The following is a 26,738-nucleotide window of genomic DNA, read 5'->3' on the forward strand; positions in this document are numbered from 1 at the left end:
CAATGCTTTTCAGGTAGCTTCGAGGCCGCATGAACGGAGCTTTCATAATGGGAAAAGAAGCCTTATGCCATCAGTCTCCAATTTCTAGGTTGACACGCAGCATACACGCAGGACCAGAGCTTACTGTCTCTACGCAGTGTTCTGGTACAGAAACGGTTGCTTAAGCAAAGTCCCTAGGAGTCTTGGAAAGCTTACTACCGTGAAACTAAAGCAGAACAGCGATGAAGGCCTCATGGAGCTGCTGCACGCCTCCCGTTTTGCCAGCATAATCAGGGCCTTACTTCGAGGCTAGTGCTCACATTGACTTTCACGTTTGGTATAGAGCAGAGCAGGGTGAGCTTCCAACTAGGAACTGGAAGCACAAGGTTTCTTTCGAGAAAACTCATTTTCTTCTATGAACCATGCCGGCTGTAAGTAAAAGCACGGTAACAACAGTGCTTTTCAGGTAGCTTCGGGGCCGCATCAACGGAGCTTTCATAATGGGAAAACTAGCCTTGTGCCATCAGTCTCTAATTTCTAGGTTGACACGCAGCATACACGCAGGAGCAGAGCTTCCTGGTTCTACGCAGTGTTCTGGTACTGAAACGGGTGCTGAAGCAAGGCCCCTAGGAGTGTTGAAAAGCTTACTACCTTGAAACTAAAGCAGAACAACGATGAAGGCCTCATGGAGCTGCTGCACGCCTCTCGTTTTGCAAGGATAATCAGGGCCTTACTTCGAAGCTTGGGCTCACGTTGACTTTCACTTTAGGTATAGCGCAGAGCAGGGTGAGCTTCCAACAAGGAACTGGAAACCCAAGGTTTCTTAGGAGAAAACTCATTTTCTTCTCAGAACCATGCCGGCAGTGTGGAAAACCCCGGCAACAACAATGCTTTTCAGGTAGCTTCGAGGCCGCATGAACGGAGCTTTCATAATGGGAAAAGAAGCCTTATGCCATCAGTCTCCAATTTCTAGGTTGACACGCAGCATACACGCAGGACCAGAGCTTACTGTCTCTACACAGTGTTCTGGTACAGAAACGGTTGCTTAAGCAAAGTCCCTAGGAGTCTTGGAAAGCTTACTACCGTGAAACAAAAGCAGAACAGCGATGAAGGCCTCATGGAGCTGCTGCACGCCTCCCGTTTTGCCAGCATAATCAGGGCCTTACTTCGAGGCTAGTGCTCACATTGACTTTCACGTTTGGTATAGAGCAGAGCAGGGTGAGCTTCCAACTAGGAACTGGAAGCACAAGGTTTCTTTCGAGAAAACTCATTTTCTTCTATGAACCATGCCGGCCGTAAGTAAAAGCACGGTAACAACAGTGCTTTTCAGGTAGCTTCGGGGCCGCATCAACGGAGCTTTCATAATGGGAAAACTAGCCTTGTGCCATCAGTCTCTAATTTCTAGGTTGACACGCAGCATACACGCAGGAGCAGAGCTTCCTGGTTCTACGCAGTGTTCTGGTACTGAAACGGGTGCTGAAGCAAGGCCCCTAGGAGTGTTGAAAAGCTTACTACCTTGAAACTAAAGCAGAACAACGATGAAGGCCTCATGGAGCTGCTGCACGCCTCTCGTTTTGCAAGGATAATCAGGGCCTTACTTCGAAGCTTGGGCTCACGTTGACTTTCACTTTAGGTATAGAGCAGAGCAGGGTGAGCTTCCAACAAGGAACTGGAAACCCAAGGTTTCTTAGGAGAAAACTCATTTTCTTCTCAGAACCATGCCGGCAGTGTGGAAAACCCCGGCAACAACAATGCTTTTCAGGTAGCTTCGAGGCCGCATGAACGGAGCTTTCATAATGGGAAAAGAAGCCTTATGCCATCAGTCTCCAATTTCTAGGTTGACACGCAGCATACACGCAGGACCAGAGCTTACTGTCTCTACGCAGTGTTCTGGTACCGAAACGGTTGCTTAAGCAAAGTCCCTAGGAGTCTTGGAAAGCTTACTACCGTGAAACTAAAGCAGAACAGCGATGAAGGCCTCATGGAGCTGCTGCACGCCTCCCGTTTTGCCAGCATAATCAGGGCCTTACTTCGAGGCTAGTGCTCACATTGACTTTCACGTTTGGTATAGAGCAGAGCAGGGTGAGCTTCCAACTAGGAACTGGAAGCACAAGGTTTCTTTCGAGAAAACTCATTTTCTTCTATGAACCATGCCGGCTGTAAGTAAAAGCACGGTAACAACAGTGCTTTTCAGGTAGCTTCGGGGCCGCATCAACGGAGCTTTCATAATGGGAAAACTAGCCTTGTGCCATCAGTCTCTAATTTCTAGGTTGACACGCAGCATACACGCAGGAGCAGAGCTTCCTGGTTCTACGCAGTGTTCTGGTACTGAAACGGGTGCTGAAGCAAGGCCCCTAGGAGTGTTGAAAAGCTTACTACCTTGAAACTAAAGCAGAACAACGATGAAGGCCTCATGGAGCTGCTGCACGCCTCTCGTTTTGCAAGGATAATCAGGGCCTTACTTCGAAGCTTGGGCTCACGTTGACTTTCACTTTAGGTATAGAGCAGAGCAGGGTGAGCTTCCAACAAGGAACTGGAAACCCAAGGTTTCTTAGGAGAAAACTCATTTTCTTCTCAGAACCATGCCGGCAGTGTGGAAAACCCCGGCAACAACAATGCTTTTCAGGTAGCTTCGACGCCGCATGAACGGAGCTTTCATAATGGGAAAAGAAGCCTTATGCCATCAGTCTCCAATTTCTAGGTTGACACGCAGCATACACGCAGGACCAGAGCTTACTGTCTCTACACAGTGTTCTGGTACAGAAACGGTTGCTTAAGCAAAGTCCCTAGGAGTCTTGGAAAGCTTACTACCGTGAAACAAAAGCAGAACAGCGATGAAGGCCTCATGGAGCTGCTGCACGCCTCCCGTTTTGCCAGCATAATCAGGGCCTTACTTCGAGGCTAGTTCTCACATTGACTTTCACGTTTGGTATAGAGCAGAGCAGGGTGAGCTTCCAACTAGGAACTGGAAGCACAAGGTTTCTTTCGAGAAAACTCATTTTCTTCTATGAACCATGCCGGCCGTAAGTAAAAGCACGGTAACAACAGTGCTTTTCAGGTAGCTTCGGGGCCGCATCAACGGAGCTTTCATAATGGGAAAACTAGCCTTGTGCCATCAGTCTCTAATTTCTAGGTTGACACGCAGCATACACGCAGGAGCAGAGCTTCCTGGTTCTACGCAGTGTTCTGGTACTGAAACGGGTGCTGAAGCAAGGCCCCTAGGAGTGTTGAAAAGCTTACTACCTTGAAACTAAAGCAGAACAACGATGAAGGCCTCATGGAGCTGCTGCACGCCTCTCGTTTTGCAAGGATAATCAGGGCCTTACTTCGAAGCTTGGGCTCACGTTGACTTTCACTTTAGGTAAAGCGCAGAGCAGGGTGAGCTTCCAACAAGGAACTGGAAACCCAAGGTTTCTTAGGAGAAAACTCATTTTCTTCTCAGAACCATGCCGGCAGTGAGGAAAACCCCGGCAACAACAATGCTTTTCAGGTAGCTTCGAGGCCGCATGAACGGTGCTTTCATAATGGGAAAAGAAGCCTTATGCCATCAGTCTCCAATTTCTAGGTTGACACGCAGCATACACGCAGGACCAGAGCTTACTGTCTCTACGCAGTGTTCTGGTACCGAAACGGTTGCTTAAGCAAAGTCCCTAGGAGTCTTGGAAAGCTTACTACCGTGAAACTAAAGCAGAACAGCGATGAAGGCCTCATGGAGCTGCTGCACGCCTCCCGTTTTGCCAGCATAATCAGGGCCTTACTTCGAGGCTAGTGCTCACATTGACTTTCACGTTTGGTATAGAGCAGAGCAGGGTGAGCTTCCAACTAGGAACTGGAAGCACAAGGTTTCTTTCGAGAAAACTCATTTTCTTCTATGAACCATGCCGGCTGTAAGTAAAAGCACGGTAACAACAGTGCTTTTCAGGTAGCTTCGGGGCCGCATCAACGGAGCTTTCATAATGGGAAAACTAGCCTTGTGCCATCAGTCTCTAATTTCTAGGTTGACACGCAGCATACACGCAGGAGCAGAGCTTCCTGGTTCTACGCAGTGTTCTGGTACTGAAACGGGTGCTGAAGCAAGGCCCCTAGGAGTGTTGAAAAGCTTACTACCTTGAAACTAAAGCAGAACAACGATGAAGGCCTCATGGAGCTGCTGCACGCCTCTCGTTTTGCAAGGATAATCAGGGCCTTACTTCGAAGCTTGGGCTCACGTTGACTTTCACTTTAGGTATAGCGCAGAGCAGGGTGAGCTTCCAACAAGGAACTGGAAACCCAAGGTTTCTTAGGAGAAAACTCATTTTCTTCTCAGAACCATGCCGGCAGTGAGGAAAACCCCGGCAACAACAATGCTTTTCAGGTAGCTTCGAGGCCGCATGAACGGAGCTTTCATAATGGGAAAAGAAGCCTTATGCCATCAGTCTCCAATTTCTAGGTTGACACGCAGCATACACGCAGGACCAGAGCTTACTGTCTCTACGCAGTGTTCTGGTACCGAAACGGTTGCTTAAGCAAAGTCCCTAGGAGTCTTGGAAAGCTTACTACCGTGAAACTAAAGCAGAACAGCGATGAAGGCCTCATGGAGCTGCTGCACGCCTCCCGTTTTGCCAGCATAATCAGGGCCTTACTTCGAGGCTAGTGCTCACATTGACTTTCACGTTTGGTATAGAGCAGAGCAGGGTGAGCTTCCAACTAGGAACTGGAAGCACAAGGTTTCTTTCGAGAAAACTCATTTTCTTCTATGAACCATGCCGGCTGTAAGTAAAAGCACGGTAACAACAGTGCTTTTCAGGTAGCTTCGGGGCCGCATCAACGGAGCTTTCATAATGGGAAAACTAGCCTTGTGCCATCAGTCTCTAATTTCTAGGTTGACACGCAGCATACACGCAGGAGCAGAGCTTCCTGGTTCTACGCAGTGTTCTGGTACTGAAACGGGTGCTGAAGCAAGGCCCCTAGGAGTGTTGAAAAGCTTACTACCTTGAAACTAAAGCAGAACAACGATGAAGGCCTCATGGAGCTGCTGCACGCCTCTCGTTTTGCAAGGATAATCAGGGCCTTACTTCGAAGCTTGGGCTCACGTTGACTTTCACTTTAGGTATAGCGCAGAGCAGGGTGAGCTTCCAACAAGGAACTGGAAACCCAAGGTTTCTTAGGAGAAAACTCATTTTCTTCTCAGAACCATGCCGGCAGTGAGGAAAACCCCGGCAACAACAATGCTTTTCAGGTAGCTTCGAGGCCGCATGAACGGAGCTTTCATAATGGGAAAAGAAGCCTTATGCCATCAGTCTCCAATTTCTAGGTTGACACGCAGCATACACGCAGGACCAGAGCTTACTGTCTCTACGCAGTGTTCTGGTACCGAAACGGTTGCTTAAGCAAAGTCCCTAGGAGTCTTGGAAAGCTTACTACCGTGAAACTAAAGCAGAACAGCGATGAAGGCCTCATGGAGCTGCTGCACGCCTCCCGTTTTGCCAGCATAATCAGGGCCTTACTTCGAGGCTAGTGCTCACATTGACTTTCACGTTTGGTATAGAGCAGAGCAGGGTGAGCTTCCAACTAGGAACTGGAAGCACAAGGTTTCTTTCGAGAAAACTCATTTTCTTCTATGAACCATGCCGGCTGTAAGTAAAAGCACGGTAACAACAGTGCTTTTCAGGTAGCTTCGGGGCCGCATCAACGGAGCTTTCATAATGGGAAAACTAGCCTTGTGCCATCAGTCTCTAATTTCTAGGTTGACACGCAGCATACACGCAGGAGCAGAGCTTCCTGGTTCTACGCAGTGTTCTGGTACTGAAACGGGTGCTGAAGCAAGGCCCCTAGGAGTGTTGAAAAGCTTACTACCTTGAAACTAAAGCAGAACAACGATGAAGGCCTCATGGAGCTGCTGCACGCCTCTCGTTTTGCAAGGATAATCAGGGCCTTACTTCGAAGCTTGGGCTCACGTTGACTTTCACTTTAGGTATAGAGCAGAGCAGGGTGAGCTTCCAACAAGGAACTGGAAACCCAAGGTTTCTTAGGAGAAAACTCATTTTCTTCTCAGAACCATGCCGGCAGTGTGGAAAACCCCGGCAACAACAATGCTTTTCAGGTAGCTTCGACGCCGCATGAACGGAGCTTTCATAATGGGAAAAGAAGCCTTATGCCATCAGTCTCCAATTTCTAGGTTGACACGCAGCATACACGCAGGACCAGAGCTTACTGTCTCTACACAGTGTTCTGGTACAGAAACGGTTGCTTAAGCAAAGTCCCTAGGAGTCTTGGAAAGCTTACTACCGTGAAACAAAAGCAGAACAGCGATGAAGGCCTCATGGAGCTGCTGCACGCCTCCCGTTTTGCCAGCATAATCAGGGCCTTACTTCGAGGCTAGTTCTCACATTGACTTTCACGTTTGGTATAGAGCAGAGCAGGGTGAGCTTCCAACTAGGAACTGGAAGCACAAGGTTTCTTTCGAGAAAACTCATTTTCTTCTATGAACCATGCCGGCCGTAAGTAAAAGCACGGTAACAACAGTGCTTTTCAGGTAGCTTCGGGGCCGCATCAACGGAGCTTTCATAATGGGAAAACTAGCCTTGTGCCATCAGTCTCTAATTTCTAGGTTGACACGCAGCATACACGCAGGAGCAGAGCTTCCTGGTTCTACGCAGTGTTCTGGTACTGAAACGGGTGCTGAAGCAAGGCCCCTAGGAGTGTTGAAAAGCTTACTACCTTGAAACTAAAGCAGAACAACGATGAAGGCCTCATGGAGCTGCTGCACGCCTCTCGTTTTGCAAGGATAATCAGGGCCTTACTTCGAAGCTTGGGCTCACGTTGACTTTCACTTTAGGTAAAGCGCAGAGCAGGGTGAGCTTCCAACAAGGAACTGGAAACCCAAGGTTTCTTAGGAGAAAACTCATTTTCTTCTCAGAACCATGCCGGCAGTGAGGAAAACCCCGGCAACAACAATGCTTTTCAGGTAGCTTCGAGGCCGCATGAACGGAGCTTTCATAATGGGAAAAGAAGCCTTATGCCATCAGTCTCCAATTTCTAGGTTGACACGCAGCATACACGCAGGACCAGAGCTTACTGTCTCTACGCAGTGTTCTGGTACCGAAACGGTTGCTTAAGCAAAGTCCCTAGGAGTCTTGGAAAGCTTACTACCGTGAAACTAAAGCAGAACAGCGATGAAGGCCTCATGGAGCTGCTGCACGCCTCCCGTTTTGCCAGCATAATCAGGGCCTTACTTCGAGGCTAGTGCTCACATTGACTTTCACGTTTGGTATAGAGCAGAGCAGGGTGAGCTTCCAACTAGGAACTGGAAGCACAAGGTTTCTTTCGAGAAAACTCATTTTCTTCTATGAACCATGCCGGCTGTAAGTAAAAGCACGGTAACAACAGTGCTTTTCAGGTAGCTTCGGGGCCGCATCAACGGAGCTTTCATAATGGGAAAACTAGCCTTGTGCCATCAGTCTCTAATTTCTAGGTTGACACGCAGCATACACGCAGGAGCAGAGCTTCCTGGTTCTACGCAGTGTTCTGGTACTGAAACGGGTGCTGAAGCAAGGCCCCTAGGAGTGTTGAAAAGCTTACTACCTTGAAACTAAAGCAGAACAACGATGAAGGCCTCATGGAGCTGCTGCACGCCTCTCGTTTTGCAAGGATAATCAGGGCCTTACTTCGAAGCTTGGGCTCACGTTGACTTTCACTTTAGGTATAGCGCAGAGCAGGGTGAGCTTCCAACAAGGAACTGGAAACCCAAGGTTTCTTAGGAGAAAACTCATTTTCTTCTCAGAACCATGCCGGCAGTGAGGAAAACCCCGGCAACAACAATGCTTTTCAGGTAGCTTCGAGGCCGCATGAACGGAGCTTTCATAATGGGAAAAGAAGCCTTATGCCATCAGTCTCCAATTTCTAGGTTGACACGCAGCATACACGCAGGACCAGAGCTTACTGTCTCTACGCAGTGTTCTGGTACCGAAACGGTTGCTTAAGCAAAGTCCCTAGGAGTCTTGGAAAGCTTACTACCGTGAAACTAAAGCAGAACAGCGATGAAGGCCTCATGGAGCTGCTGCACGCCTCCCGTTTTGCCAGCATAATCAGGGCCTTACTTCGAGGCTAGTGCTCACATTGACTTTCACGTTTGGTATAGAGCAGAGCAGGGTGAGCTTCCAACTAGGAACTGGAAGCACAAGGTTTCTTTCGAGAAAACTCATTTTCTTCTATGAACCATGCCGGCTGTAAGTAAAAGCACGGTAACAACAGTGCTTTTCAGGTAGCTTCGGGGCCGCATCAACGGAGCTTTCATAATGGGAAAACTAGCCTTGTGCCATCAGTCTCTAATTTCTAGGTTGACACGCAGCATACACGCAGGAGCAGAGCTTCCTGGTTCTACGCAGTGTTCTGGTACTGAAACGGGCGCTGAAGCAAGGCCCCTAGGAGTGTTGAAAAGCTTACTACCTTGAAACTAAAGCAGAACAACGATGAAGGCCTCATGGAGCTGCTGCACGCCTCTCGTTTTGCAAGGATAATCAGGGCCTTACTTCGAAGCTTGGGCTCACGTTGACTTTCACTTTAGGTATAGCGCAGAGCAGGGTGAGCTTCCAACAAGGAACTGGAAACCCAAGGTTTCTTAGGAGAAAACTCATTTTCTTCTCAGAACCATGCCGGCAGTGAGGAAAACCCCGGCAACAACAATGCTTTTCAGGTAGCCTCGAGGCCGCATGAACGGAGCTTTCATAATGGGAAAAGAAGCCTTATGCCATCAGTCTCCAATTTCTAGGTTGACACGCAGCATACACGCAGGACCAGAGCTTACTGTCTCTACGCAGTGTTCTGGTACCGAAACGGTTGCTTAAGCAAAGTCCCTAGGAGTCTTGGAAAGCTTACTACCGTGAAACTAAAGCAGAACAGCGATGAAGGCCTCATGGAGCTGCTGCACGCCTCCCGTTTTGCCAGCATAATCAGGGCCTTACTTCGAGGCTAGTGCTCACATTGACTTTCACGTTTGGTATAGAGCAGAGCAGGGTGAGCTTCCAACTAGGAACTGGAAGCACAAGGTTTCTTTCGAGAAAACTCATTTTCTTCTATGAACCATGCCGGCTGTAAGTAAAAGCACGGTAACAACAGTGCTTTTCAGGTAGCTTCGGGGCCGCATCAACGGAGCTTTCATAATGGGAAAACTAGCCTTGTGCCATCAGTCTCTAATTTCTAGGTTGACACGCAGCATACACGCAGGAGCAGAGCTTCCTGGTTCTACGCAGTGTTCTGGTACTGAAACGGGCGCTGAAGCAAGGCCCCTAGGAGTGTTGAAAAGCTTACTACCTTGAAACTAAAGCAGAACAACGATGAAGGCCTCATGGAGCTGCTGCACGCCTCTCGTTTTGCAAGGATAATCAGGGCCTTACTTCGAAGCTTGGGCTCACGTTGACTTTCACTTTAGGTATAGCGCAGAGCAGGGTGAGCTTCCAACAAGGAACTGGAAACCCAAGGTTTCTTAGGAGAAAACTCATTTTCTTCTCAGAACCATGCCGGCAGTGAGGAAAACCCCGGCAACAACAATGCTTTTCAGGTAGCTTCGAGGCCGCATGAACGGAGCTTTCATAATGGGAAAAGAAGCCTTATGCCATCAGTCTCCAATTTCTAGGTTGACACGCAGCATACACGCAGGACCAGAGCTTACTGTCTCTACGCAGTGTTCTGGTACCGAAACGGTTGCTTAAGCAAAGTCCCTAGGAGTCTTGGAAAGCTTACTACCGTGAAACTAAAGCAGAACAGCGATGAAGGCCTCATGGAGCTGCTGCACGCCTCCCGTTTTGCCAGCATAATCAGGGCCTTACTTCGAGGCTAGTGCTCACATTGACTTTCACGTTTGGTATAGAGCAGAGCAGGGTGAGCTTCCAACTAGGAACTGGAAGCACAAGGTTTCTTTCGAGAAAACTCATTTTCTTCTATGAACCATGCCGGCTGTAAGTAAAAGCACGGTAACAACAGTGCTTTTCAGGTAGCTTCGGGGCCGCATCAACGGAGCTTTCATAATGGGAAAACTAGCCTTGTGCCATCAGTCTCTAATTTCTAGGTTGACACGCAGCATACACGCAGGAGCAGAGCTTCCTGGTTCTACGCAGTGTTCTGGTACTGAAACGGGCGCTGAAGCAAGGCCCCTAGGAGTGTTGAAAAGCTTACTACCTTGAAACTAAAGCAGAACAACGATGAAGGCCTCATGGAGCTGCTGCACGCCTCTCGTTTTGCAAGGATAATCAGGGCCTTACTTCGAAGCTTGGGCTCACGTTGACTTTCACTTTAGGTATAGCGCAGAGCAGGGTGAGCTTCCAACAAGGAACTGGAAACCCAAGGTTTCTTAGGAGAAAACTCATTTTCTTCTCAGAACCATGCCGGCAGTGAGGAAAACCCCGGCAACAACAATGCTTTTCAGGTAGCTTCGAGGCCGCATGAACGGAGCTTTCATAATGGGAAAAGAAGCCTTATGCCATCAGTCTCCAATTTCTAGGTTGACACGCAGCATACACGCAGGACCAGAGCTTACTGTCTCTACGCAGTGTTCTGGTACCGAAACGGTTGCTTAAGCAAAGTCCCTAGGAGTCTTGGAAAGCTTACTACCGTGAAACTAAAGCAGAACAGCGATGAAGGCCTCATGGAGCTGCTGCACGCCTCCCGTTTTGCCAGCATAATCAGGGCCTTACTTCGAGGCTAGTGCTCACATTGACTTTCACGTTTGGTATAGAGCAGAGCAGGGTGAGCTTCCAACTAGGAACTGGAAGCACAAGGTTTCTTTCGAGAAAACTCATTTTCTTCTATGAACCATGCCGGCTGTAAGTAAAAGCACGGTAACAACAGTGCTTTTCAGGTAGCTTCGGGGCCGCATCAACGGAGCTTTCATAATGGGAAAACTAGCCTTGTGCCATCAGTCTCTAATTTCTAGGTTGACACGCAGCATACACGCAGGAGCAGAGCTTCCTGGTTCTACGCAGTGTTCTGGTACTGAAACGGGTGCTGAAGCAAGGCCCCTAGGAGTGTTGAAAAGCTTACTACCTTGAAACTAAAGCAGAACAACGATGAAGGCCTCATGGAGCTGCTGCACGCCTCTCGTTTTGCAAGGATAATCAGGGCCTTACTTCGAAGCTTGGGCTCACGTTGACTTTCACTTTAGGTATAGCGCAGAGCAGGGTGAGCTTCCAACAAGGAACTGGAAACCCAAGGTTTCTTAGGAGAAAACTCATTTTCTTCTCAGAACCATGCCGGCAGTGAGGAAAACCCCGGCAACAACAATGCTTTTCAGGTAGCTTCGAGGCCGCATGAACGGAGCTTTCATAATGGGAAAAGAAGCCTTATGCCATCAGTCTCCAATTTCTAGGTTGACACGCAGCATACACGCAGGACCAGAGCTTACTGTCTCTACGCAGTGTTCTGGTACCGAAACGGTTGCTTAAGCAAAGTCCCTAGGAGTCTTGGAAAGCTTACTACCGTGAAACTAAAGCAGAACAGCGATGAAGGCCTCATGGAGCTGCTGCACGCCTCCCGTTTTGCCAGCATAATCAGGGCCTTACTTCGAGGCTAGTGCTCACATTGACTTTCACGTTTGGTATAGAGCAGAGCAGGGTGAGCTTCCAACTAGGAACTGGAAGCACAAGGTTTCTTTCGAGAAAACTCATTTTCTTCTATGAACCATGCCGGCTGTAAGTAAAAGCACGGTAACAACAGTGCTTTTCAGGTAGCTTCGGGGCCGCATCAACGGAGCTTTCATAATGGGAAAACTAGCCTTGTGCCATCAGTCTCTAATTTCTAGGTTGACACGCAGCATACACGCAGGAGCAGAGCTTCCTGGTTCTACGCAGTGTTCTGGTACTGAAACGGGTGCTGAAGCAAGGCCCCTAGGAGTGTTGAAAAGCTTACTACCTTGAAACTAAAGCAGAACAACGATGAAGGCCTCATGGAGCTGCTGCACGCCTCTCGTTTTGCAAGGATAATCAGGGCCTTACTTCGAAGCTTGGGCTCACGTTGACTTTCACTTTAGGTATAGCGCAGAGCAGGGTGAGCTTCCAACAAGGAACTGGAAACCCAAGGTTTCTTAGGAGAAAACTCATTTTCTTCTCAGAACCATGCCGGCAGTGAGGAAAACCCCGGCAACAACAATGCTTTTCAGGTAGCTTCGAGGCCGCATGAACGGAGCTTTCATAATGGGAAAAGAAGCCTTATGCCATCAGTCTCCAATTTCTAGGTTGACACGCAGCATACACGCAGGACCAGAGCTTACTGTCTCTACGCAGTGTTCTGGTACCGAAACGGTTGCTTAAGCAAAGTCCCTAGGAGTCTTGGAAAGCTTACTACCGTGAAACAAAAGCAGAACAGCGATGAAGGCCTCATGGAGCTGCTGCACGCCTCCCGTTTTGCCAGCATAATCAAGGCCTTACTTCGAGGCTAGTGCTCACATTGACTTTCACGTTTGGTATAGAGCAGAGCAGGGTGAGCTTCCAACTAGGAACTGGAAGCACAAGGTTTCTTTCGAGAAAACTCATTTTCTTCTATGAACCATGCCGGCTGTAAGTAAAAGCACGGTAACAACAGTGCTTTTCAGGTAGCTTCGGGGCCGCATCAACGGAGCTTTCATAATGGGAAAACTAGCCTTGTGCCATCAGTCTCTAATTTCTAGGTTGACACGCAGCATACACGCAGGAGCAGAGCTTCCTGGTTCTACGCAGTGTTCTGGTACTGAAACGGGTGCTGAAGCAAGGCCCCTAGGAGTGTTGAAAAGCTTACTACCTTGAAACTAAAGCAGAACAACGATGAAGGCCTCATGGAGCTGCTGCACGCCTCTCGTTTTGCAAGGATAATCAGGGCCTTACTTCGAAGCTTGGGCTCACGTTGACTTTCACTTTAGGTATAGAGCAGAGCAGGGTGAGCTTCCAACAAGGAACTGGAAACCCAAGGTTTCTTAGGAGAAAACTCATTTTCTTCTCAGAACCATGCCGGCAGTGTGGAAAACCCCGGCAACAACAATGCTTTTCAGGTAGCTTCGAGGCCGCATGAACGGAGCTTTCATAATGGGAAAAGAAGCCTTATGCCATCAGTCTCCAATTTCTAGGTTGACACGCAGCATACACGCAGGACCAGAGCTTACTGTCTCTACACAGTGTTCTGGTACAGAAACGGTTGCTTAAGCAAAGTCCCTAGGAGTCTTGGAAAGCTTACTACCGTGAAACAAAAGCAGAACAGCGATGAAGGCCTCATGGAGCTGCTGCACGCCTCCCGTTTTGCCAGCATAATCAGGGCCTTACTTCGAGGCTAGTTCTCACATTGACTTTCACGTTTGGTATAGAGCAGAGCAGGGTGAGCTTCCAACTAGGAACTGGAAGCACAAGGTTTCTTTCGAGAAAACTCATTTTCTTCTATGAACCATGCCGGCCGTAAGTAAAAGCACGGTAACAACAGTGCTTTTCAGGTAGCTTCGGGGCCGCATCAACGGAGCTTTCATAATGGGAAAACTAGCCTTGTGCCATCAGTCTCTAATTTCTAGGTTGACACGCAGCATACACGCAGGAGCAGAGCTTCCTGGTTCTACGCAGTGTTCTGGTACTGAAACGGGTGCTGAAGCAAGGCCCCTAGGAGTGTTGAAAAGCTTACTACCTTGAAACTAAAGCAGAACAACGATGAAGGCCTCATGGAGCTGCTGCACGCCTCTCGTTTTGCAAGGATAATCAGGGCCTTACTTCGAAGCTTGGGCTCACGTTGACTTTCACTTTAGGTATAGCGCAGAGCAGGGTGAGCTTCCAACAAGGAACTGGAAACCCAAGGTTTCTTAGGAGAAAACTCATTTTCTTCTCAGAACCATGCCGGCAGTGAGGAAAACCCCGGCAACAACAATGCTTTTCAGGTAGCTTCGAGGCCGCATGAACGGAGCTTTCATAATGGGAAAAGAAGCCTTATGCCATCAGTCTCCAATTTCTAGGTTGACACGCAGCATACACGCAGGACCAGAGCTTACTGTCTCTACGCAGTGTTCTGGTACCGAAACGGTTGCTTAAGCAAAGTCCCTAGGAGTCTTGGAAAGCTTACTACCGTGAAACTAAAGCAGAACAGCGATGAAGGCCTCATGGAGCTGCTGCACGCCTCCCGTTTTGCCAGCATAATCAGGGCCTTACTTCGAGGCTAGTGCTCACATTGACTTTCACGTTTGGTATAGAGCAGAGCAGGGTGAGCTTCCAACTAGGAACTGGAAGCACAAGGTTTCTTTCGAGAAAACTCATTTTCTTCTATGAACCATGCCGGCTGTAAGTAAAAGCACGGTAACAACAGTGCTTTTCAGGTAGCTTCGGGGCCGGATCAACGGAGCTTTCATAATGGGAAAACTAGCCTTGTGCCATCAGTCTCTAATTTCTAGGTTGACACGCAGCATACACGCAGGAGCAGAGCTTCCTGGTTCTACGCAGTGTTCTGGTACTGAAACGGGTGCTGAAGCAAGGCCCCTAGGAGTGTTGAAAAGCTTACTACCTTGAAACTAAAGCAGAACAACGATGAAGGCCTCATGGAGCTGCTGCACGCCTCTCGTTTTGCAAGGATAATCAGGGCCTTACTTCGAAGCTTGGGCTCACGTTGACTTTCACTTTAGGTATAGAGCAGAGCAGGGTGAGCTTCCAACAAGGAACTGGAAACCCAAGGTTTCTTAGGAGAAAACTCATTTTCTTCTCAGAACCATGCCGGCAGTGTGGAAAACCCCGGCAACAACAATGCTTTTCAGGTAGCTTCGACGCCGCATGAACGGAGCTTTCATAATGGGAAAAGAAGCCTTATGCCATCAGTCTCCAATTTCTAGGTTGACACGCAGCATACACGCAGGACCAGAGCTTACTGTCTCTACACAGTGTTCTGGTACAGAAACGGTTGCTTAAGCAAAGTCCCTAGGAGTCTTGGAAAGCTTACTACCGTGAAACAAAAGCAGAACAGCGATGAAGGCCTCATGGAGCTGCTGCACGCCTCCCGTTTTGCCAGCATAATCAGGGCCTTACTTCGAGGCTAGTTCTCACATTGACTTTCACGTTTGGTATAGAGCAGAGCAGGGTGAGCTTCCAACTAGGAACTGGAAGCACAAGGTTTCTTTCGAGAAAACTCATTTTCTTCTATGAACCATGCCGGCCGTAAGTAAAAGCACGGTAACAACAGTGCTTTTCAGGTAGCTTCGGGGCCGCATCAACGGAGCTTTCATAATGGGAAAACTAGCCTTGTGCCATCAGTCTCTAATTTCTAGGTTGACACGCAGCATACACGCAGGAGCAGAGCTTCCTGGTTCTACGCAGTGTTCTGGTACTGAAACGGGTGCTGAAGCAAGGCCCCTAGGAGTGTTGAAAAGCTTACTACCTTGAAACTAAAGCAGAACAACGATGAAGGCCTCATGGAGCTGCTGCACGCCTCTCGTTTTGCAAGGATAATCAGGGCCTTACTTCGAAGCTTGGGCTCACGTTGACTTTCACTTTAGGTATAGCGCAGAGCAGGGTGAGCTTCCAACAAGGAACTGGAAACCCAAGGTTTCTTAGGAGAAAACTCATTTTCTTCTCAGAACCATGCCGGCAGTGAGGAAAACCCCGGCAACAACAATGCTTTTCAGGTAGCTTCGAGGCCGCATGAACGGAGCTTTCATAATGGGAAAAGAAGCCTTATGCCATCAGTCTCCAATTTCTAGGTTGACACGCAGCATACACGCAGGACCAGAGCTTACTGTCTCTACGCAGTGTTCTGGTACCGAAACGGTTGCTTAAGCAAAGTCCCTAGGAGTCTTGGAAAGCTTACTACCGTGAAACTAAAGCAGAACAGCGATGAAGGCCTCATGGAGCTGCTGCACGCCTCCCGTTTTGCCAGCATAATCAGGGCCTTACTTCGAGGCTAGTGCTCACATTGACTTTCACGTTTGGTATAGAGCAGAGCAGGGTGAGCTTCCAACTAGGAACTGGAAGCACAAGGTTTCTTTCGAGAAAACTCATTTTCTTCTATGAACCATGCCGGCTGTAAGTAAAAGCACGGTAACAACAGTGCTTTTCAGGTAGCTTCGGGGCCGCATCAACGGAGCTTTCATAATGGGAAAACTAGCCTTGTGCCATCAGTCTCTAATTTCTAGGTTGACACGCAGCATACACGCAGGAGCAGAGCTTCCTGGTTCTACGCAGTGTTCTGGTACTGAAACGGGCGCTGAAGCAAGGCCCCTAGGAGTGTTGAAAAGCTTACTACCTTGAAACTAAAGCAGAACAACGATGAAGGCCTCATGGAGCTGCTGCACGCCTCTCGTTTTGCAAGGATAATCAGGGCCTTACTTCGAAGCTTGGGCTCACGTTGACTTTCACTTTAGGTATAGAGCAGAGCAGGGTGAGCTTCCAACAAGGAACTGGAAACCCAAGGTTTCTTAGGAGAAAACTCATTTTCTTCTCAGAACCATGCCGGCAGTGAGGAAAACCCCGGCAACAACAATGCTTTTCAGGTAGCTTCGAGGCCGCATGAACGGAGCTTTCATAATGGGAAAAGAAGCCTTATGCCATCAGTCTCCAATTTCTAGGTTGACACGCAGCATACACGCAGGACCAGAGCTTACTGTCTCTACGCAGTGTTCTGGTACCGAAACGGTTGCTTAAGCAAAGTCCCTAGGAGTCTTGGAAAGCTTACTACCGTGAAACTAAAGCAGAACAGCGATGAAGGCCTCATGGAGCTGCTGCACGCCTCCCGTTTTGCCAGCATAATCAGGGCCTTACTTCGAGGCTAGTTCTCACATTGACTTTCACGTTTGGTATAGAGCAGAGCAGGGTGAGCTTCCAACTAGGAACTGGAAGCACAAGGTTTCTTTCGAGAAAACTCATTTTCTTCTATGAACCATGCCGGCTGTAAGTAAAAGCACGGTAACAACAGTGCTTTTCAGGTAGCTTCGGGGCCGCATCAACGGAGCTTTCATAATGGGAAAACTAGCCTTGTGCCATCAGTCTCTAATTTCTAGGTTGACACGCAGCATACACGCAGGAGCAGAGCTTCCTGGTTCTACGCAGTGTTCTGGTACTGAAACGGGCGCTGAAGCAAGGCCCCTAGGAGTGTTGAAAAGCTTACTACCTTGAAACTAAAGCAGAACAACGATGAAGGCCTCATGGAGCTGCTGCACGCCTCTCGTTTTGCAAGGATAATCAGGGCCTTACTTCGAAGCTTGGGCTCACGTTGACTTTCACTTTAGGTATAGCGCAGAGCAGGGTGAGCTTCCAACAAGGAACTGGAAACCCAAGGTTTCTTAGGAGAAAACTCATTTTCTTCTCAGAACCATGCCGGCAGTGAGGAAAACCCCGGCAACAACAATGCTTTTCAGGTAGCTTCGAGGCCGCATGAACGGAGCTTTCATAATGGGAAAAGAAGCCTTATGCCATCAGTCTCCAATTTCTAGGTTGACACGCAGCATACACGCAGGACCAGAGCTTACTGTCTCTACGCAGTGTTCTGGTACCGAAACGGTTGCTTAAGCAAAGTCCCTAGGAGTCTTGGAAAGCTTACTACCGTGAAACTAAAGCAGAACAGCGATGAAGGCCTCATGGAGCTGCTGCACGCCTCCCGTTTTGCCAGCATAATCAGGGCCTTACTTCGAGGCTAGTGCTCACATTGACTTTCACGTTTGGTATAGAGCAGAGCAGGGTGAGCTTCCAACTAGGAACTGGAAGCACAAGGTTTCTTTCGAGAAAACTCATTTTCTTCTATGAACCATGCCGGCTGTAAGTAAAAGCACGGTAACAACAGTGCTTTTCAGGTAGCTTCGGGGCCGCATCAACGGAGCTTTCATAATGGGAAAACTAGCCTTGTGCCATCAGTCTCTAATTTCTAGGTTGACACGCAGCATACACGCAGGAGCAGAGCTTCCTGGTTCTACGCAGTGTTCTGGTACTGAAACGGGTGCTGAAGCAAGGCCCCTAGGAGTGTTGAAAAGCTTACTACCTTGAAACTAAAGCAGAACAACGATGAAGGCCTCATGGAGCTGCTGCACGCCTCTCGTTTTGCAAGGATAATCAGGGCCTTACTTCGAAGCTTGGGCTCACGTTGACTTTCACTTTAGGTATAGCGCAGAGCAGGGTGAGCTTCCAACAAGGAACTGGAAACCCAAGGTTTCTTAGGAGAAAACTCATTTTCTTCTCAGAACCATGCCGGCAGTGAGGAAAACCCCGGCAACAACAATGCTTTTCAGGTAGCTTCGAGGCCGCATGAACGGAGCTTTCATAATGGGAAAAGAAGCCTTATGCCATCAGTCTCCAATTTCTAGGTTGACACGCAGCATACACGCAGGACCAGAGCTTACTGTCTCTACGCAGTGTTCTGGTACCGAAACGGTTGCTTAAGCAAAGTCCCTAGGAGTCTTGGAAAGCTTACTACCGTGAAACTAAAGCAGAACAGCGATGAAGGCCTCATGGAGCTGCTGCACGCCTCCCGTTTTGCCAGCATAATCAGGGCCTTACTTCGAGGCTAGTGCTCACATTGACTTTCACGTTTGGTATAGAGCAGAGCAGGGTGAGCTTCCAACTAGGAACTGGAAGCACAAGGTTTCTTTCGAGAAAACTCATTTTCTTCTATGAACCATGCCGGCTGTAAGTAAAAGCACGGTAACAACAGTGCTTTTCAGGTAGCTTCGGGGCCGCATCAACGGAGCTTTCATAATGGGAAAACTAGCCTTGTGCCATCAGTCTCTAATTTCTAGGTTGACACGCAGCATACACGCAGGAGCAGAGCTTCCTGGTTCTACGCAGTGTTCTGGTACTGAAACGGGTGCTGAAGCAAGGCCCCTAGGAGTGTTGAAAAGCTTACTACCTTGAAACTAAAGCAGAACAACGATGAAGGCCTCATGGAGCTGCTGCACGCCTCTCGTTTTGCAAGGATAATCAGGGCCTTACTTCGAAGCTTGGGCTCACGTTGACTTTCACTTTAGGTATAGCGCAGAGCAGGGTGAGCTTCCAACATGGAACTGGAAACCCAAGGTTTCTTAGGAGAAAACTCATTTTCTTCTCAGAACCATGCCGCAGTGAGGAAAACCCCGGCAACAACAATGCTTTTCAGGTAGCTTCGAGGCCGCATGAACGGAGCTTTCATAATGGGAAAAGAAGCCTTATGCCATCAGTCTCCAATTTCTAGGTTGACACGCAGCATACACGCAGGACCAGAGCTTACTGTCTCTACGCAGTGTTCTGGTACAGAAACGGTTGCTTAAGCAAAGTCCCTAGGAGTCTTGGAAAGCTTACTACCGTGAAACAAAAGCAGAACAGCGATGAAGGCCTCATGGAGCTGCTGCACGCCTCCCGTTTTGCCAGCATAATCAGGGCCTTACTTCGAGGCTAGTTCTCACATTGACTTTCACGTTTGGTATAGAGCAGAGCAGGGTGAGCTTCCAACTAGGAACTGGAAGCACAAGGTTTCTTTCGAGAAAACTCATTTTCTTCTATGAACCATGCCGGCCGTAAGTAAAAGCACGGTAACAACAGTGCTTTTCAGGTAGCTTCGGGGCCGCATCAACGGAGCTTTCATAATGGGAAAACTAGCCTTGTGCCATCAGTCTCTAATTTCTAGGTTGACACGCAGCATACACGCAGGAGCAGAGCTTACTGTCTCTACGCAGTGTTCTGGTACCGAAACGGGTGCTGAAGCAAGGCCCCTAGGAGTGTTGAAAAGCTTACTACCTTGAAACTAAAGCAGAACAACGATGAAGGCCTCATGGAGCTGCTGCACGCCTCTCGTTTTGCAAGGATAATCAGGGCCTTACTTCGAAGCTTGGGCTCACGTTGACTTTCACTTTAGGTATAGCGCAGAGCAGGGTGAGCTTCCAACAAGGAACTGGAAACCCAAGGTTTCTTAGGAGAAAACTCATTTTCTTCTCAGAACCATGCCGGCAGTGAGGAAAACCCCGGCAACAACAATGCTTTTCAGGTAGCTTCGAGGCCGCATGAACGGAGCTTTCATAATGGGAAAAGAAGCCTTATGCCATCAGTCTCCAATTTCTAGGTTGACACGCAGCATACACGCAGGACCAGAGCTTACTGTCTCTACGCAGTGTTCTGGTACCGAAACGGTTGCTTAAGCAAAGTCCCTAGGAGTCTTGGAAAGCTTACTACCGTGAAACTAAAGCAGAACAGCGATGAAGGCCTCATGGAGCTGCTGCACGCCTCCCGTTTTGCCAGCATAATCAGGGCCTTACTTCGAGGCTAGTGCTCACATTGACTTTCACGTTTGGTATAGAGCAGAGCAGGGTGAGCTTCCAACTAGGAACTGGAAGCACAAGGTTTCTTTCGAGAAAACTCATTTTCTTCTATGAACCATGCCGGCTGTAAGTAAAAGCACGGTAACAACAGTGCTTTGCAGGTAGCTTCGGGGCCGCATCAACGGAGCTTTCATAATGGGAAAACTAGCCTTGTGCCATCAGTCTCTAATTTCTAGGTTGACACGCAGCATACACGCAGGAGCAGAGCTTCCTGGTTCTACGCAGTGTTCTGGTACTGAAACGGGTGCTGAAGCAAGGCCCCTAGGAGTGTTGAAAAGCTTACTACCTTGAAACTAAAGCAGAACAACGATGAAGGCCTCATGGAGCTGCTGCACGCCTCTCGTTTTGCAAGGATAATCAGGGCCTTACTTCGAAGCTTGGGCTCACGTTGACTTTCACTTTAGGTATAGCGCAGAGCAGGGTGAGCTTCCAACATGGAACTGGAAACCCAAGGTTTCTTAGGAGAAAACTCATTTTCTTCTCAGAACCATGCCGCAGTGAGGAAAACCCCGGCAACAACAATGCTTTTCAGGTAGCTTCGAGGCCGCATGAACGGAGCTTTCATAATGGGAAAAGAAGCCTTATGCCATCAGTCTCCAATTTCTAGGTTGACACGCAGCATACACGCAGGACCAGAGCTTACTGTCTCTACGCAGTGTTCTGGTACCGAAACGGTTGCTTAAGCAAAGTCCCTAGGAGTCTTGGAAAGCTTACTACCGTGAAACTAAAGCAGAACAGCGATGAAGGCCTCATGGAGCTGCTGCACGCCTCCCGTTTTGCCAGCATAATCAGGGCCTTACTTCGAGGCTAGTGCTCACATTGACTTTCACGTTTGGTATAGAGCAGAGCAGGGTGAGCTTCCAACTAGGAACTGGAAGCACAAGGTTTCTTTCGAGAAAACTCATTTTCTTCTATGAACCATGCCGGCTGTAAGTAAAAGCACGGTAACAACAGTGCTTTTCAGGTAGCTTCGGGGCCGGATCAACGGAGCTTTCATAATGGGAAAACTAGCCTTGTGCCATCAGTCTCTAATTTCTAGGTTGACACGCAGCATACACGCAGGAGCAGAGCTTCCTGGTTCTACGCAGTGTTCTGGTACTGAAACGGGTGCTGAAGCAAGGCCCCTAGGAGTGTTGAAAAGCTTACTACCTTGAAACTAAAGCAGAACAACGATGAAGGCCTCATGGAGCTGCTGCACGCCTCTCGTTTTGCAAGGATAATCAGGGCCTTACTTCGAAGCTTGGGCTCACGTTGACTTTCACTTTAGGTATAGCGCAGAGCAGGGTGAGCTTCCAACAAGGAACTGGAAACCCAAGGTTTCTTAGGAGAAAACTCATTTTCTTCTCAGAACCATGCCGGCAGTGAGGAAAACCCCGGCAACAACAATGCTTTTCAGGTAGCTTCGAGGCCGCATGAACGGAGCTTTCATAATGGGAAAAGAAGCCTTATGCCATCAGTCTCCAATTTCTAGGTTGACACGCAGCATACACGCAGGACCAGAGCTTACTGTCTCTACGCAGTGTTCTGGTACCGAAACGGTTGCTTAAGCAAAGTCCCTAGGAGTCTTGGAAAGCTTACTACCGTGAAACTAAAGCAGAACAGCGATGAAGGCCTCATGGAGCTGCTGCACGCCTCCCGTTTTGCCAGCATAATCAGGGCCTTACTTCGAGGCTAGTGCTCACATTGACTTTCACGTTTGGTATAGAGCAGAGCAGGGTGAGCTTCCAACTAGGAACTGGAAGCACAAGGTTTCTTTCGAGAAAACTCATTTTCTTCTATGAACCATGCCGGCTGTAAGTAAAAGCACGGTAACAACAGTGCTTTTCAGGTAGCTTCGGGGCCGCATCAACGGAGCTTTCATAATGGGAAAACTAGCCTTGTGCCATCAGTCTCTAATTTCTAGGTTGACACGCAGCATACACGCAGGAGCAGAGCTTCCTGGTTCTACGCAGTGTTCTGGTACTGAAACGGGTGCTGAAGCAAGGCCCCTAGGAGTGTTGAAAAGCTTACTACCTTGAAACTAAAGCAGAACAACGATGAAGGCCTCATGGAGCTGCTGCACGCCTCTCGTTTTGCAAGGATAATCAGGGCCTTACTTCGAAGCTTGGGCTCACGTTGACTTTCACTTTAGGTATAGCGCAGAGCAGGGTGAGCTTCCAACAAGGAACTGGAAACCCAAGGTTTCTTAGGAGAAAACTCATTTTCTTCTCAGAACCATGCCGGCAGTGTGGAAAACCCCGGCAACAACAATGCTTTTCAGGTAGCTTCGAGGCCGCATGAACGGAGCTTTCATAATGGGAAAAGAAGCCTTATGCCATCAGTCTCCAATTTCTAGGTTGACACGCAGCATACACGCAGGACCAGAGCTTACTGTCTCTACGCAGTGTTCTGGTACCGAAACGGTTGCTTAAGCAAAGTCCCTAGGAGTCTTGGAAAGCTTACTACCGTGAAACTAAAGCAGAACAGCGATGAAGGCCTCATGGAGCTGCTGCACGCCTCCCGTTTTGCCAGCATAATCAGGGCCTTACTTCGAGGCTAGTGCTCACATTGACTTTCACGTTTGGTATAGAGCAGAGCAGGGTGAGCTTCCAACTAGGAACTGGAAGCACAAGGTTTCTTTCGAGAAAACTCATTTTCTTCTATGAACCATGCCGGCTGTAAGTAAAAGCACGGTAACAACAGTGCTTTTCAGGTAGCTTCGGGGCCGCATCAACGGAGCTTTCATAATGGGAAAACTAGCCTTGTGCCATCAGTCTCTAATTTCTAGGTTGACACGCAGCATACACGCAGGAGCAGAGCTTCCTGGTTCTACGCAGTGTTCTGGTACTGAAACGGGTGCTGAAGCAAGGCCCCTAGGAGTGTTGAAAAGCTTACTACCTTGAAACTAAAGCAGAACAACGATGAAGGCCTCATGGAGCTGCTGCACGCCTCTCGTTTTGCAAGGATAATCAGGGCCTTACTTCGAAGCTTGGGCTCACGTTGACTTTCACTTTAGGTATAGAGCAGAGCAGGGTGAGCTTCCAACAAGGAACTGGAAACCCAAGGTTTCTTAGGAGAAAACTCATTTTCTTCTCAGAACCATGCCGGCAGTGTGGAAAACCCCGGCAACAACAATGCTTTTCAGGTAGCTTCGACGCCGCATGAACGGAGCTTTCATAATGGGAAAAGAAGCCTTATGCCATCAGTCTCCAATTTCTAGGTTGACACGCAGCATACACGCAGGACCAGAGCTTACTGTCTCTACACAGTGTTCTGGTACAGAAACGGTTGCTTAAGCAAAGTCCCTAGGAGTCTTGGAAAGCTTACTACCGTGAAACAAAAGCAGAACAGCGATGAAGGCCTCATGGAGCTGCTGCACGCCTCCCGTTTTGCCAGCATAATCAGGGCCTTACTTCGAGGCTAGTTCTCACATTGACTTTCACGTTTGGTATAGAGCAGAGCAGGGTGAGCTTCCAACTAGGAACTGGAAGCACAAGGTTTCTTTCGAGAAAACTCATTTTCTTCTATGAACCATGCCGGCTGTAAGTAAAAGCACGGTAACAACAGTGCTTTTCAGGTAGCTTCGGGGCCGCATCAACGGAGCTTTCATAATGGGAAAACTAGCCTTGTGCCATCAGTCTCTAATTTCTAGGTTGACACGCAGCATACACGCAGGAGCAGAGCTTCCTGGTTCTACGCAGTGTTCTGGTACTGAAACGGGTGCTGAAGCAAGGCCCCTAGGAGTGTTGAAAAGCTTACTACCTTGAAACTAAAGCAGAACAACGATGAAGGCCTCATGGAGCTGCTGCACGCCTCTCGTTTTGCAAGGATAATCAGGGCCTTACTTCGAAGCTTGGGCTCACGTTGACTTTCACTTTAGGTATAGAGCAGAGCAGGGTGAGCTTCCAACAAGGAACTGGAAACCCAAGGTTTCTTAGGAGAAAACTCATTTTCTTCTCAGAACCATGCCGGCAGTGAGGAAAACCCCGGCAACAACAATGCTTTTCAGGTAGCTTCGACGCCGCATGAACGGAGCTTTCATAATGGGAAAAGAAGCCTTATGCCATCAGTCTCCAATTTCTAGGTTGACACGCAGCATACACGCAGGACCAGAGCTTACTGTCTCTACGCAGTGTTCTGGTACCGAAACGGTTGCTTAAGCAAAGTCCCTAGGAGTCTTGGAAAGCTTACTACCGTGAAACTAAAGCAGAACAGCGATGAAGGCCTCATGGAGCTGCTGCACGCCTCCCGTTTTGCCAGCATAATCAGGGCCTTACTTCGAGGCTAGTGCTCACATTGACTTTCACGTTTGGTATAGAGCAGAGCAGGGTGAGCTTCCAACTAGGAACTGGAAGCACAAGGTTTCTTTCGAGAAAACTCATTTTCTTCTATGAACCATGCCGGCCGTAAGTAAAAGCACGGTAACAACAGTGCTTTTCAGGTAGCTTCGGGGCCGCATCAACGGAGCTTTCATAATGGGAAAACTAGCCTTGTGCCATCAGTCTCTAATTTCTAGGTTGACACGCAGCATACACGCAGGAGCAGAGCTTCCTGGTTCTACGCAGTGTTCTGGTACTGAAACGGGTGCTGAAGCAAGGCCCCTAGGAGTGTTGAAAAGCTTACTACCTTGAAACTAAAGCAGAACAACGATGAAGGCCTCATGGAGCTGCTGCACGCCTCTCGTTTTGCAAGGATAATCAGGGCCTTACTTCGAAGCTTGGGCTCACGTTGACTTTCACTTTAGGTATAGCGCAGAGCAGGGTGAGCTTCCAACAAGGAACTGGAAACCCAAGGTTTCTTAGGAGAAAACTCATTTTCTTCTCAGAACCATGCCGGCAGTGAGGAAAACCCCGGCAACAACAATGCTTTTCAGGTAGCTTCGAGGCCGCATGAACGGAGCTTTCATAATGGGAAAAGAAGCCTTATGCCATCAGTCTCCAATTTCTAGGTTGACACGCAGCATACACGCAGGACCAGAGCTTACTGTCTCTACGCAGTGTTCTGGTACCGAAACGGTTGCTTAAGCAAAGTCCCTAGGAGTCTTGGAAAGCTTACTACCGTGAAACTAAAGCAGAACAGCGATGAAGGCCTCATGGAGCTGCTGCACGCCTCCCGTTTTGCCAGCATAATCAGGGCCTTACTTCGAGGCTAGTGCTCACATTGACTTTCACGTTTGGTATAGAGCAGAGCAGGGTGAGCTTCCAACTAGGAACTGGAAGCACAAGGTTTCTTTCGAGAAAACTCATTTTCTTCTATGAACCATGCCGGCTGTAAGTAAAAGCACGGTAACAACAGTGCTTTTCAGGTAGCTTCGGGGCCGCATCAACGGAGCTTTCATAATGGGAAAACTAGCCTTGTGCCATCAGTCTCTAATTTCTAGGTTGACACGCAGCATACACGCAGGAGCAGAGCTTCCTGGTTCTACGCAGTGTTCTGGTACTGAAACGGGTGCTGAAGCAAGGCCCCTAGGAGTGTTGAAAAGCTTACTACCTTGAAACTAAAGCAGAACAACGATGAAGGCCTCATGGAGCTGCTGCACGCCTCTCGTTTTGCAAGGATAATCAGGGCCTTACTTCGAAGCTTGGGCTCACGTTGACTTTCACTTTAGGTATAGCGCAGAGCAGGGTGAGCTTCCAACATGGAACTGGAAACCCAAGGTTTCTTAGGAGAAAACTCATTTTCTTCTCAGAACCATGCCGCAGTGAGGAAAACCCCGGCAACAACAATGCTTTTCAGGTAGCTTCGAGGCCGCATGAACGGAGCTTTCATAATGGGAAAAGAAGCCTTATGCCATCAGTCTCCAATTTCTAGGTTGACACGCAGCATACACGCAGGACCAGAGCTTACTGTCTCTACGCAGTGTTCTGGTACAGAAACGGTTGCTTAAGCAAAGTCCCTAGGAGTCTTGGAAAGCTTACTACCGTGAAACAAAAGCAGAACAGCGATGAAGGCCTCATGGAGCTGCTGCACGCCTCCCGTTTTGCCAGCATAATCAGGGCCTTACTTCGAGGCTAGTTCTCACATTGACTTTCACGTTTGGTATAGAGCAGAGCAGGGTGAGCTTCCAACTAGGAACTGGAAGCACAAGGTTTCTTTCGAGAAAACTCATTTTCTTCTATGAACCATGCCGGCCGTAAGTAAAAGCACGGTAACAACAGTGCTTTTCAGGTAGCTTCGGGGCCGCATCAACGGAGCTTTCATAATGGGAAAACTAGCCTTGTGCCATCAGTCTCTAATTTCTAGGTTGACACGCAGCATACACGCAGGAGCAGAGCTTACTGTCTCTACGCAGTGTTCTGGTACCGAAACGGGTGCTGAAGCAAGGCCCCTAGGAGTGTTGAAAAGCTTACTACCTTGAAACTAAAGCAGAACAACGATGAAGGCCTCATGGAGCTGCTGCACGCCTCTCGTTTTGCAAGGATAATCAGGGCCTTACTTCGAAGCTTGGGCTCACGTTGACTTTCACTTTAGGTATAGCGCAGAGCAGGGTGAGCTTCCAACAAGGAACTGGAAACCCAAGGTTTCTTAGGAGAAAACTCATTTT

Source organism: Eubalaena glacialis, chromosome X (genome assembly GCF_028564815.1).
Source record: "Eubalaena glacialis isolate mEubGla1 chromosome X, mEubGla1.1.hap2.+ XY, whole genome shotgun sequence".
Taxonomy (NCBI): Eukaryota; Metazoa; Chordata; class Mammalia; order Artiodactyla; family Balaenidae; genus Eubalaena; species Eubalaena glacialis.